Source organism: Phaenicophaeus curvirostris, chromosome 5, assembly GCF_032191515.1.
Source record: "Phaenicophaeus curvirostris isolate KB17595 chromosome 5, BPBGC_Pcur_1.0, whole genome shotgun sequence".
Classification (NCBI taxonomy): Eukaryota; Metazoa; Chordata; class Aves; order Cuculiformes; family Cuculidae; genus Phaenicophaeus; species Phaenicophaeus curvirostris.
The window spans coordinates 26482545-26494167 of record NC_091396.1 but is presented as its reverse complement, the minus strand read 5'-3'; the positions used below and the strand labels follow the sequence as shown (position 1 = coordinate 26494167).

Below are 11623 nucleotides of genomic sequence, written 5' to 3'. Positions count from 1 at the left end.
GAGTTTTGTGATGAGCCCTGGAACCAAAAGTGAACAAAGACTGGAAAAATCATTTCACATAGACCACTGAACAGCCACTGAATAATAATATTCAACACTTCTTGTGCTTCGCGCATACAAATTAATGAAACCTCAGAACCTTCCTACGTTACTACATTTTTAGCCGTTTTCACGTTAGATGCCTTTCTGACTAATCAAATAATGAAAGACATTTAGGCACCTCATTCCCTGCTCAGGTTCATGGCTGCAAGCTGGAGGGGTAGCTCACACATGGTCATTTTTGACTCATAACTCATAGAACTGTCCTGCAAGCACAAATGTTCCGTGACTGAAAAGCCTTTCCTTGCTCTTCACCCCAGCTGAAAGTGGAACTGATGACTGAGTTAGTGAAAGGCTTCTAATTCGGTCTACAGGCCTTGGCCTCGAGGAAAAAGCAAAGATATTCTGCCTGACTTCCATGGGCTATGGAGCAGATGCCTTAAGCAAAGTTTTAGCTTTCCCCTGATGATCTTTAACTTCAAAATTAAAAAGGTTAAAAGCAGAGAAATGTAAAAGTGAGCACTCCTTTGCTGATTTTTCTGCCCTGTTAACTGGCATGTAGCTGAGCTTTCATACCCAACCCCAGGTACGCATACAGTGAAGATTTTTTTTTTCATTTTGTTTTTACTTTCTCTCAGATACTCAGAGCAGCTGAAAGACCAAGAGACTCCCCTTTCTGCAGTCACATGTTTTGCGGGGTGCTTAAGGTGTGAAAAGAAAGAATTGAGTTCTTATACTGACTCGTCCATTCCACCTCCCTGCCAGTGCAGAGTTTTTCCATATTGTGCAGCTCCTAATGTTATTTCAGACTTATGTTAATTTAGAACATTCCTACTTTTACTTCTTCTTATTCTAATTATAATCTTCCTAGCTACCAGAAATAACATCCATTTAAAAAAAATAAATAAAAAGAGATGGTCTTAAAAGAACAACTACAAAGAAATCAATCCCTCATCCATTACCAGGTTTTTCTTTTGTTCTGGAGCCACGCGTGTAACCTTGTTAGACCTGTTTTATTTGAATACTGAGGACTGAGCTGGCCTTATGCAAATGATCCCAACCTCAACTTGGTTGTTATTGTTGCAGACCCAATCAAATGAGCAGGAAGTGACCTAAGGAATTTCCCTATTGGCTGCCTGAGTGTTCAGCAAAATATTTTAAAAGTAATATCACATCCATTTATCTTCACCTCTGTGAGTCTTCAAGAGTCGTAACCCTGTACCTGCGTTTACCTGTGTTTACCCAGTCTACTGTTCTGTAGACAGTTTTCTTATTGCCTCAGTTAAGGATTTCCCACTCCAGAATCTGCAGCTAAATGAGGTAAGATATTTGGGGTATTTTTTAAAAACGTACTTCTTTAAATTAACACTAGTGAAAATTTAAAAAAACCAAACAAACAAAAAAAAAACCCAAACCCCAAAAGACATGTCTACGGGACTCATGCCCACCCTACCGAGTGTCTCCTTTCCTACTTTGGAACAGCCGCTAAGCTCATTTGATCAAAAAGCTTTTAAACATTACAATAAAGACTTCTGTTTTCCTATTTTGAACTTGTATCTTCTGTTTAAATATTTATGTTGTTTTTATGTCTGACTGAGGCCAGATCTGCTTCCTTTACTCACCCAGGATGTCATTGGCTTTGAAACGAGTCAGTGACTTCAGCAGGACTACCTCGAGTTTACTGAAGATCCTTTTTATTAGGATGGGTCCTAAATCTATTGTTTTGTCCACAGACCCGTCATCTTTTCAGTAAGGCAAGGGGCAAGAAAATGTACTTTCTCAATACCACTGAGAGTGCTGGTGTTGCAAAGCTGGGAGACACTTTACAATGATGGTATTTCTGTTGATTTTAGTGATGAGATTCTTGAAGGAAATAGTGCTGATTGATAACAAAAAAAAAATCCTGAAGTACATTTATAACTTTGCTTGGTTTTGTCCTTGAGGCCATTTTTTGGCAGTTCCTGTGGTGGTGGGGCTTCTGCAGATCTTATTCGCTTCTAAGCTAAAGAACTGCACAGAACCCAGCTCACATATTGGGTAGGTAAATATAGTGTGAGTAGAAGTCTGCAGTATCTTTACTTGTTTAATTTGTTTCTGTTCCAATGGTGATTTTATTTGAATAGAGCCAGAATTGGCCCCTTAAGGTAGAGACACAGCTGTTTAAGTGGTGGTAGGAGTGAATGTAAAGGAGTTTTTCAAAATCTGTCTTGTAAAAGGTGTGTAATGGACTTAGTGATAAATATTTGCATTTCACTCCATGAAACATTTTATCACATGAGGATGCACTCTTGTACATATTGTTATAAAATTATTTAATTGCATCAGTAGTGTGCTTTTGGATTACTTCATCTAACGTTATCATATGTCAACTTTGCTTCTAAAGTGCATCCAACCATCCTTTCTTTTTTCTGATTCTTTAGCTAATTAAACCACTTCACAATGTCAGGAATGAACATTGAGGTAGAAGTTTCATTTAGTGATTTTATTTGTACTTGTATCACAGGGATCTCTGTTAAATATACATAACTTGAACCAGTATTTCCTGTAATTTGTTAAAGCTTGAGTGGAATTAAAAATTGCACTTCTTTATTATTTGTTTTGATAGCAAATTTGTGGGTAGTAATTTGAGACAGTTTTCTGATATCTTTTTTTTTTTTTTCTGTAGAAAATACCAGAGATGGAAAACATAGCAATTTTGTATTTAATAGAGGTACAGAAAAAAAAGAAAATGGTTGCAATTAAAACCACAAACCAAATAAGATTAAGATGTTTCTTCAACAAATACCACAATTAATGACAGATTAATTCCTGGATCTTACAGTTTTCAAAACCAGAAGTGATTGCTATAATAACAACATAGGATTTCCCAGATTTTTTCAGAGTTTAATTAGGTGACTTGAAGTAGAGGTAATGTTCTAGAGAAATTCCAGTCTTGAAAAAATACACCAGAACTTTTTTAAGTGCTCCAGCAATTAGATACCATTCCTCTTAAAATATTTTCTCTTATTTTCAGTCTAGTGTGGTCTAGCTTCAACATTCAGCCACCTGATTTTGTTGTCACGCTCATCAGGGTGCTAAATTTCTGTTCCTTGTGTAGATGGCTAGGAACAAGTCTTTCCTTAGCCTAGTCTTTGAAAACTGCGGTAGTCCAATCTACATAGGCCATTCCCTCTCACGGAAAAGTTTTCCACTACAGTGAAAACCTCTAGGACCTCAACCTGTTCCACCATAAGCTTTTTCATCTTTTAAACACTTCAGTGGTCCCCTCTAATTTTGCAACATCTACTCTGAAATTTGGGTATCAGGACTGGACACAGGCTGCAGGAACAAGCACACAAAAATATGATGGGGTCAAGGATTTATAATGTGTGCCCAAGGCTTTCTTAGATTCTGACTCCTACATGCAGAAACATGGTTATTATTAGTGGAATTAATATTGTTTGCTTGCTTGTTTTGAGTTTTTTTCCCATTTTTTTTTTCCTAGTCCTAGTGTCATTTGTAAAGCCTATAAGTATGGTAAAAGAAAATATGTCACAGTATGTCCTATGTCACAGTAGTAGTGTTTCTCGTATCAGACCAGAATAATGCTTTGTTTACCCCAAGACAAATTAGGTAGCCCTTCACAGCAATTTCTGGAGTGACAACAATACATATTACCCTAGTCATCATGAGATCAGGTAGCATAATGTGGTCTGTTTAACACTGGATATTATTTCCCTCTTGTCACCTGAGAGAACACCTAGTGGAATTGCTACGGTAATTTCATACTACTTCAGACACTCACAGGGTGTTGTAAGTTTTCAGCAGTGGTAGAAACAGACGATAGGACAGTTAGACAAAACCAAATTAAATCATTAGGCTCTCACTGAACTTCCTTATTTTTTTTCATTCCCAATGAACTTTATTGTTAACATCGATTCTTGTTCTGTCTGGGAGATGCAAGGCAACAAAATGCAGTGGAAAGAGATCAAACTTAAATCATCCAGACATACAGATGCAGAGACGTTAGAGAGGAAAAAGGAGGATTTCTATAAGTGCATCTGCATCCAGACAGGACTGACATGTTAGCTTGTTGCTTGTGCCACAGCAATTCGCATTAAAAGAAATCCCTGTAAGGATGAAATTCTACACCTGCTGAAGAAGTGAAAACTTATATACGGTTCTCATAGGAGAGAATGTATTGATTTTATTCCCTCAGTACACTTGGACAACTGTCCATGAACAGTGACACCCTTGCGGAATCGATGCCTACCTTCCCTTTCTTGTTCCCACCTTACACGCTCTTTATATACATCTGACTTAATCTCAAGACTAAACCATTCAGACTTATCCTAGATAGACTGCAGTATCATCTGGATCTGTTCTTTGGAATCTACATTTATGGACTTTCTATTGATGTTTACTTGCTTAGATTCAATTCCCTTACAAGTGTCCAAGCTCTTTCTGCACTACAATGAATACTATTTCTGCAAACTGGAGCAATGACTTACCATATAGAGAGACAGATTGGAAAGTGGGTGCTACAGGACAGACCTGTCTGGCTCACAAATTGATCAGTGTGCCAAGACCAAGCTATGTTTAGAGATGAATTACCCCTTCTTACTCTCATGGTAATGTGACTATCCTTTGTAGGATTTCCTATGGCCTTGCAGTGCTTTCTTTCTCATCAGTCTTGCTACAGCTGTAAAATTGATATTCTCGTTTAAGACCAAGCATTCCTGCATCAAGCACATAAAAAGAAAAGAGTCACAAGCTTAATTGTCAGTTGTCACTGCTAATGACACATGACATTAGGATGTGGTGGAACTAAATACAAAGGCTTTGCTGTACGTGAGGAAACAAACAGAAATGCTTACAATTTTTGCAGCTTGCATACTTCTTGATGTTTTGTGAGGTAAAATCTGCCCAGTTTCACAGCTTGGTTACTACTAAACTTTCAAGCATAAAACCACGGAGGGCTTTTTTTTCCTTATAAGTGCCTTGTGAGCACTGACAAAGTCCAACACCAACATCAGCAAAGCATACTGGCCACTCAGCCAGCCTAGTGCTCAAGGATGCTCTGAGTTCTCTAACCACAAATGTCTGTTTCTCTTTCTCTGTCATTGCACTCAGCACACTCTGCAGTTTACATGTATTTTGGCCCCTGAAGAACCAAGGATTTATTTCAGTAAGGTTTTGAGAAAATGGTACATTGCAAACTTGGTAAGGGTGAAATTCATAAGTAACACTGCTGATGGTTAAGCAAAGAAGGGTTTACTCACACAGCTGGTAAATGGAAAAGTAATTTGGTTTCTGTGGAAGTCATCAAGACTTTCTTAATATGGCAGCTGTTTTGAGCTCTGATAGGGATGTAGCTTGCATTAATGTCTCAGTGAATACATAAATACTTGAGACATCTGTAGGTCACTGGTCTATAGGCAGGCAAAAATGAGTAAACAAGGAGTCATATAGGCAGTGGAGCAATCAACCGGTATTTGGTATTCTGTATGTCTCCCTCTGAGGAAGAGTGCTCAATGGTTCCCTTTCCAGGAGTTGAGAGTGTACATGGATATTATCTATTCCTTTGCTGATCTTGTAAAATATGCTCCACAGGAAAGAGTATGAGAACTAGTAGACAGCTAGTTATGGCTGGACAATCAGTGGTTATAGAGCAATAAGATGGGGCAATAAAATAATTACTTTGCAGTGGTGAAAAGAAAGTCATTATACTTTAAGGATCTGCAAAGAAATAGAATAACAAAAAAAGTTCCTGCACACTGTGGAGGAAGGATACAAGATAAACATTTGAGATTGTTTCCTCAGCTTACAATCAGATGTAGCCAGACTAGCCTCCTGAGCCCCAACAAGTCTGTAAAGATTAAGCAACTATGTGCAAAAATATGCTCTGTTTTCCAAATTACTAATGCCATCATCAGAAGGAAGGGGTTTTGTTTTTCAAAATCATGTTGGGTTTTCTTTCATCTAGCAGTGAGCATGTAACTAATTTGTATTGTTATATAATTAATTAACCCCTTTAAAGCTGCCCAAGATGCTATGGTCAGGAATCAGACAAAGTCCATGATATAGTGATTACTGCCAAACTTTCTTAATGATTTTTACTGAAACATATAATTACTATTACACAACAGCTTAGAAGCTTGCATCTTGATGATGCACTCACAAAATACGCTTGGTTAAGCAATTGTCTCATAGATTGGCATGACTTTGGAGGGGTTTATCAGGGAGTCAAATTCTGACACATTCAGGAGTGCTGTTCTCATCTCTTTTGCAGTGGGATCTAACACACGGCTCATATAAAACAGACTCTACTTGTAATACTCCCAGGGAGCTGCCCTGACAGAGGAAAGTGAAGAAGTTTTAGAAGACTGAATTAATAGATGATTAGATGAGTAAGATATCCTTACAGACTTATCAAAAACAAGATGTGCAAAATGAAATACAGTTTTTCCTTCATTTAGTGACTTAGAGATATCCTTACCCTCTCTAAAACTGTTTTTGATGTATCTGTAACAATTTGTAAGAACATATAGAAACTTTTCTTCATTAAAAATCTCAAATGATTAAATATTTTCAGATTACAGTCAAATTCTGGTCAATCCAGTAAATTTTTCTTAGTCTGCCTGTAGCAACACCTGATACATGCACGCTCACATGAATATACTACACAGAGTGTGCACATCCATTATGTCCTGCACAGGCTTTCTTGCTTCACTTTCTGAAATAGGAATTAAAATATTTGCTCCATTTTCAACCAAGTTTATTTGCTAATCTGAATAACTCCTTAATTTCATCATTTGAAATACAAAGCAATTTGTATTTTGTATATACATGTATTTCATCCATAGGTATAAATTAGTTACAAGCATTGTCCTGAAGCAAGTGAGGGACTCGCTCATGCCAAGAGCTTTCTGCAGCTTCCAAGTGTGGTGGTTTTGCTCTGTGCCACAGTAGATATTTTTGCAGGAACACATGTGCTGCCTGAGAGCTGATGTGCCCAGGACTGTCCCTCCCCAAACCCTGAACTATGAGCAGGAGTGCAGCTCTAGCTCTTCTATGCTAGCATTGATATAATGGAGGGATGCATAGACTCAGATATGTTAACATAATAATTGCTACTGTACATGTGAAAAGTTAACAGGGCTTTGAGTCATTTAGAACCAAGGTATCGGCCTGTCTTATGCTATGACACATCTTCAGTATTAAAAATCCGAAGATTTAATCATTAGAGATAAAGAGAAAAGAAGAAAAAAATCCCCAGCACCTAAAAATAGCTGTTATAAGGATCTCTGCTAACACTTCCTTCCCTGAACAATGTTAAAGTTGGCATAATTCACACAGTAATAGATCTCCTTATAGTTGTTTGAAATAGTCCGGAAATATTTTTATTGGTTTCGTTGGTGGAAGCTGTTCCAATTACCTCGAGGAGTAAGTGAGATATGTACTAGGGGAGGAAGAAGAACTGAGGGAAGTGAGCCTTTTTCACTGTTTCTAATTCCTCCAGCCTCCATCCATTAAAGTAACACTCAGCACTCTTGTGCCACAGATAGGTAATTGAAAATTTTGGTTTTATCTGTTTTGCTTTTTACAGGCTTCTGAAGGGGTTTGAAAGAATTTTCCGTGGCCAGATTAGCTAGCCTGACCCAGTAGAAGGCAAAAAATAAAAAAGAGTGGGAAAAAAAAGAAACTAAAATAAAAAAAACTACCACATATTGATGTTCTGCAGAGGATTCCCTGGTGACCACATGCACAGTAACCATGTTAGGCAAGTTTATCACTCCCAGCGCAGCTGCTTTGTGGTGACATTACTGCCTGTTTGCATTAATATCTTGGTTTGGTATTTGACACTTTTTATGTTTTATAAACAATTCTACATAACAGGCTTAGTTGCACTTTGTTACTTGGACAACTTGAATATAGGATTTTAGATGTCAGGGCTTGAGATTCTTCCTCTCTGTTGGCAGCGAACTTGCTTTTAAAAATTCCTTTATTTCATTGCGAATAAAAAAAAAATAAAGGGAGGAAATAAGCACCTTGAAATAGTTCTGCAGTATAGAAATTTCAGAAAGTTCTACTTAGGAATTGGTAGCTAATGTTCAGGATCATACACAGGTCAAGGGCAGATTTTTTTATTTAATACTTCAAATGTAGATTTAATTGTTTGTCTAACTTAAAATCAAACCTCTACTAGGGATGTAATAGCCATGATGCATAGAAGAATATTAGTTTCAGTCTGAATAGGCCTCTTTTTTTTTATAGAAAATCCTTTCTATTATGTAATACCTTCTTTTTGCCCTTAAAAAATCCACAATCATCCTAACCCCTCTGTATGCTGAAATTTTTGGTAGAGACATGATACAGTGGATAGCAATGGAGCTTGAGCTGCATGATACGAGTTGGACTGACTCATCAATAGATGAGTTAGATGGCTTAAGCAAATATTTTTTGCTCTGTGTCTCAATTTTCCTGTTTGTAATAACGAGGTAATGCCAGTTTCTTCCTTAATCTCTGTTCTTTGTGCTATTCACTACCTTTGCTGTCTGTTGTCTTCCTGTTCTGCTCTATGGTTGTCAGTATTTCAGGAGCTTTTCCATCACTACAGATGTTTTTACATTAAATGAGCCCTGCAGGCTTAATTTTCAGAAGAATTTAAAAGTAGCTTGGAACTCCAAGCTGAGTACCTTCTTATGGATTTTATTTTCTTTCTTTCTTTTCTTTTCTTTTTTTATTTTTAAATAGTGGTGGGGTGGGGGGTGTAGACTTACTTGTGAAAGCAAACCGTTCCAGTGCTTCAGGTTTCCTTCATTTCTCAGGAAAGTTCCTTTACTGCCTACACTTAATTTGTCACTTTTTCCTGCTAAGTTTTCAAAGTACTGTGTCTCAGATGATTTTTCTTTATATATTTTGTATGATGCTTCTGCTGGCTTTTGTCTTAGAACAGCATGCTGCTTTTACCTGTTGAGGTTTCAGCTGATGGAAAAGTATGGTACTAAGCTCTCCTCCAACGTGAGGCTGTTCGGTAGAAAAGGACTATTTATAAAGCAGGAAAGAGTTCATGTAAGAATCTGAAAAGTATATTTGTGCAAAACCCAATGGGAAAAATTCTATTGTCAAACCAGCCCAGGCTGTTGAGGCAGATGCCTGGCTTTGCTCTTTTGTTTATATTCCAACAAATCAAAGCTGACCTCTGTTGTTGTTGGAAAAAAGCAACAGGTGCAAAAAAAAAAAAGCAAACCTGTGCTGCCAACTCAAATGACAGGGTAAGACCTGCTGGGAGGTATTGAGAAGATAAGAGATCATTGCCAGCAACTGAATTAACGGCTCTATTTATGGTGGGTTTTACTCAATAACCTACTTCTTACACTGATACATAAATACTGCATTGTATTGTTTAACACAATAAGAAAATCAGTGGAAACAGGATGGGCAGCTCTCACTGTGCCAAGTGAGAGGGAGTGACACTATATAAATGTTGCTCCTCTAACCAGGAGGCAGGAGAAAGGAGGAAGCTGCTCTCAGATTTACAAAAGTGGGGAGATGGGGCTTTTTTCCACAGCTTCTTGCCTTACCTCTAGAAGGTGGCTGCAGAGCAAAGAAAGTTCATTCCCATTATTTTATGATTGCTTTTATTGAAGGCAGGGAGCACAGATGACCCCATGTCAACTCAGTGAGATGCAGCTCTGGGAGGCTCAGGGATTCCTTGAAGTCCTGGGTGCATAACACCAGTGAGCCTGCTGCTACACCCGGGGTGAAACAGACAGTTCTTGTGCAGCCAGTGGTGTGGGATGCCAAGGAAGGGGTCTTGCAATCTCTTATTCTTTATGCAATAACTACAATATGAAGAGATCACATGGATATAGGTGGGCTCCAAATAAATGTGTACTAAACACACAAAAACGTGCAAGCCTGAATGACGATGAAAACCATGGTCTGGCAGAAGGTTTCTAAAACAGCATCAGTGAGCTCCATTAAACTATTTCAGTGACAGCTGACCACTTGGGGACACGTCTTTGCAAACAGCTGTCCACCTTGGGATACAGGCATCCTGATTGGAGCTATCACACAAATGGGCTCATTGAATCCCATCTTAGCACCAGGGAGTGTGGCGGACCTGGGTGGAGTTAACTGTCAGCCACAAAACCCTCCTTGATCAGCTGCGCAGACTGTCCTTCCATCAGTGAGCCTATTCCATGCCTCCTTGAAATATTCTTTTGCTATTATGCTAGTGAAAGAGTGTGATCAGTTTGTGGTTAGTCAGGCAGTGGGTTGTAATAAGTTATAAGCACTGCTGTTGACTGAGTTAATCCTCCAGCAAGCTCCCTAATTTAGGATAAAATTCTTTACACTCAACTTCCATCTTCCCTGTCCTAGCTAATTTTGTGCTGTGCCCCTTGTGTATTTAATGAAGAATCACAAGTAGTTTATTGATTGAATGAATCAATTTGTGTAAAAAAATACTATTCTTAATGGGAAAATTTGTATGTTTCCCAAGGCACTTTCCTGGGTTCGGTCTCCATCCAATGTTCCTTATTGTTTAGTTCTCACATAGAAACCAGCCCCAATGAGAAAACTTGCAGTTTCCGAGAAGATTCCCTTTATAAAAACAAAATGTATGAAACAGCATTTACAAAAAAGAAAAAAGAGAAAAAAGGACCTTTTTGTTTTGGAAGTAGACAACTTAGGGGTTGTTACTCTTGTAAACCAGTCTAGTCCTATAACAAGAGAAGTGCTGGTGTTGAAAGTGGTTAAAATAAACTCCTCCATGAAACACTGGCTGCTGCAGCAGCATATGTCACAGTCTCTGTATCTGAGTCATTGTCATATCCGAAATGCTTCAGCACCTAATGAGAATCAAACATGAATACAAACACAATTGTTATTGTTATTGTTGTTATTGTGGTTATTGACTAATAACTGAACAGTCACACAGGCTATATCAGCAGTATGGAAAGCAGTTCCCTCGATATGCTGTTAGTCCATAAAGCAATGCAAACCTTACTGTGTTCAGTTTTGGGCCTCTCACTGCAGGGGGGACGTTGGAGTCCTGGAGTGTGTCCTGGGAGGGGAAGGGGGTGGTGGAGCTGGTGGTGGGGCTGGAGAGCAAGTGTTGTGGGAAGCGACTGGGGTACCAGGGGTTGTTTGGCCTGGAGAGGGGTCTGGGGGCGACCTTGTCACTGTCTGTGGCTGCCTGGAGGGGGTTGAGGCGGGGTGAATGTTGGTCTTTTATGCCAGGTGATGCATAGTAGGACAAAAGGAAATGGCCTCATGTTACTCCAGGGAGGGTTTATATGGGATATTAGGAAAATCTTCTTCACTGAAACGGTTGTCACACACTGGCACAGGCTGCACAAGGGGGTGGTTGGGTCCCCATCCCTGGAGGTATTTGGAGGACAGGTGGATGCAGTGTTTAGGGACATGGTTTGGTGGTGGTCTTGGCAGTGTTAGGTTAGTGTTAGGAGTTGGTGATCTTAAAGGTCTTTTCCAACCTAAATGTTTCTATGATTCTAAATGTTTCTAAACAGAAGTTGTCATGGAAGGTAGAGGGAAGTGGTTCAGGAACTAGAGACAAGGGAAAAGGAGAAGATGT

At 38.8% G+C, this 11623-nt stretch overlaps 1 protein-coding gene across 2 annotated transcripts in view; it reads left to right on the top strand.

Moving 5' to 3' along the window:
• Positions 1 to 1274: 1274 nt before the first annotated feature.
• EHF (ETS homologous factor) overlaps positions 1275 to 11623 on the top strand; it is a 32389-nt gene continuing 22040 nt past the window's right edge. For both annotated transcript variants that reach the window (XM_069857933.1, XM_069857932.1), the window contains exon 1: positions 1275 to 1359. The gene's annotated coding sequence lies outside the window, so the exon portion shown is untranslated. The remainder of the gene's footprint in view (positions 1360 to 11623) is intronic.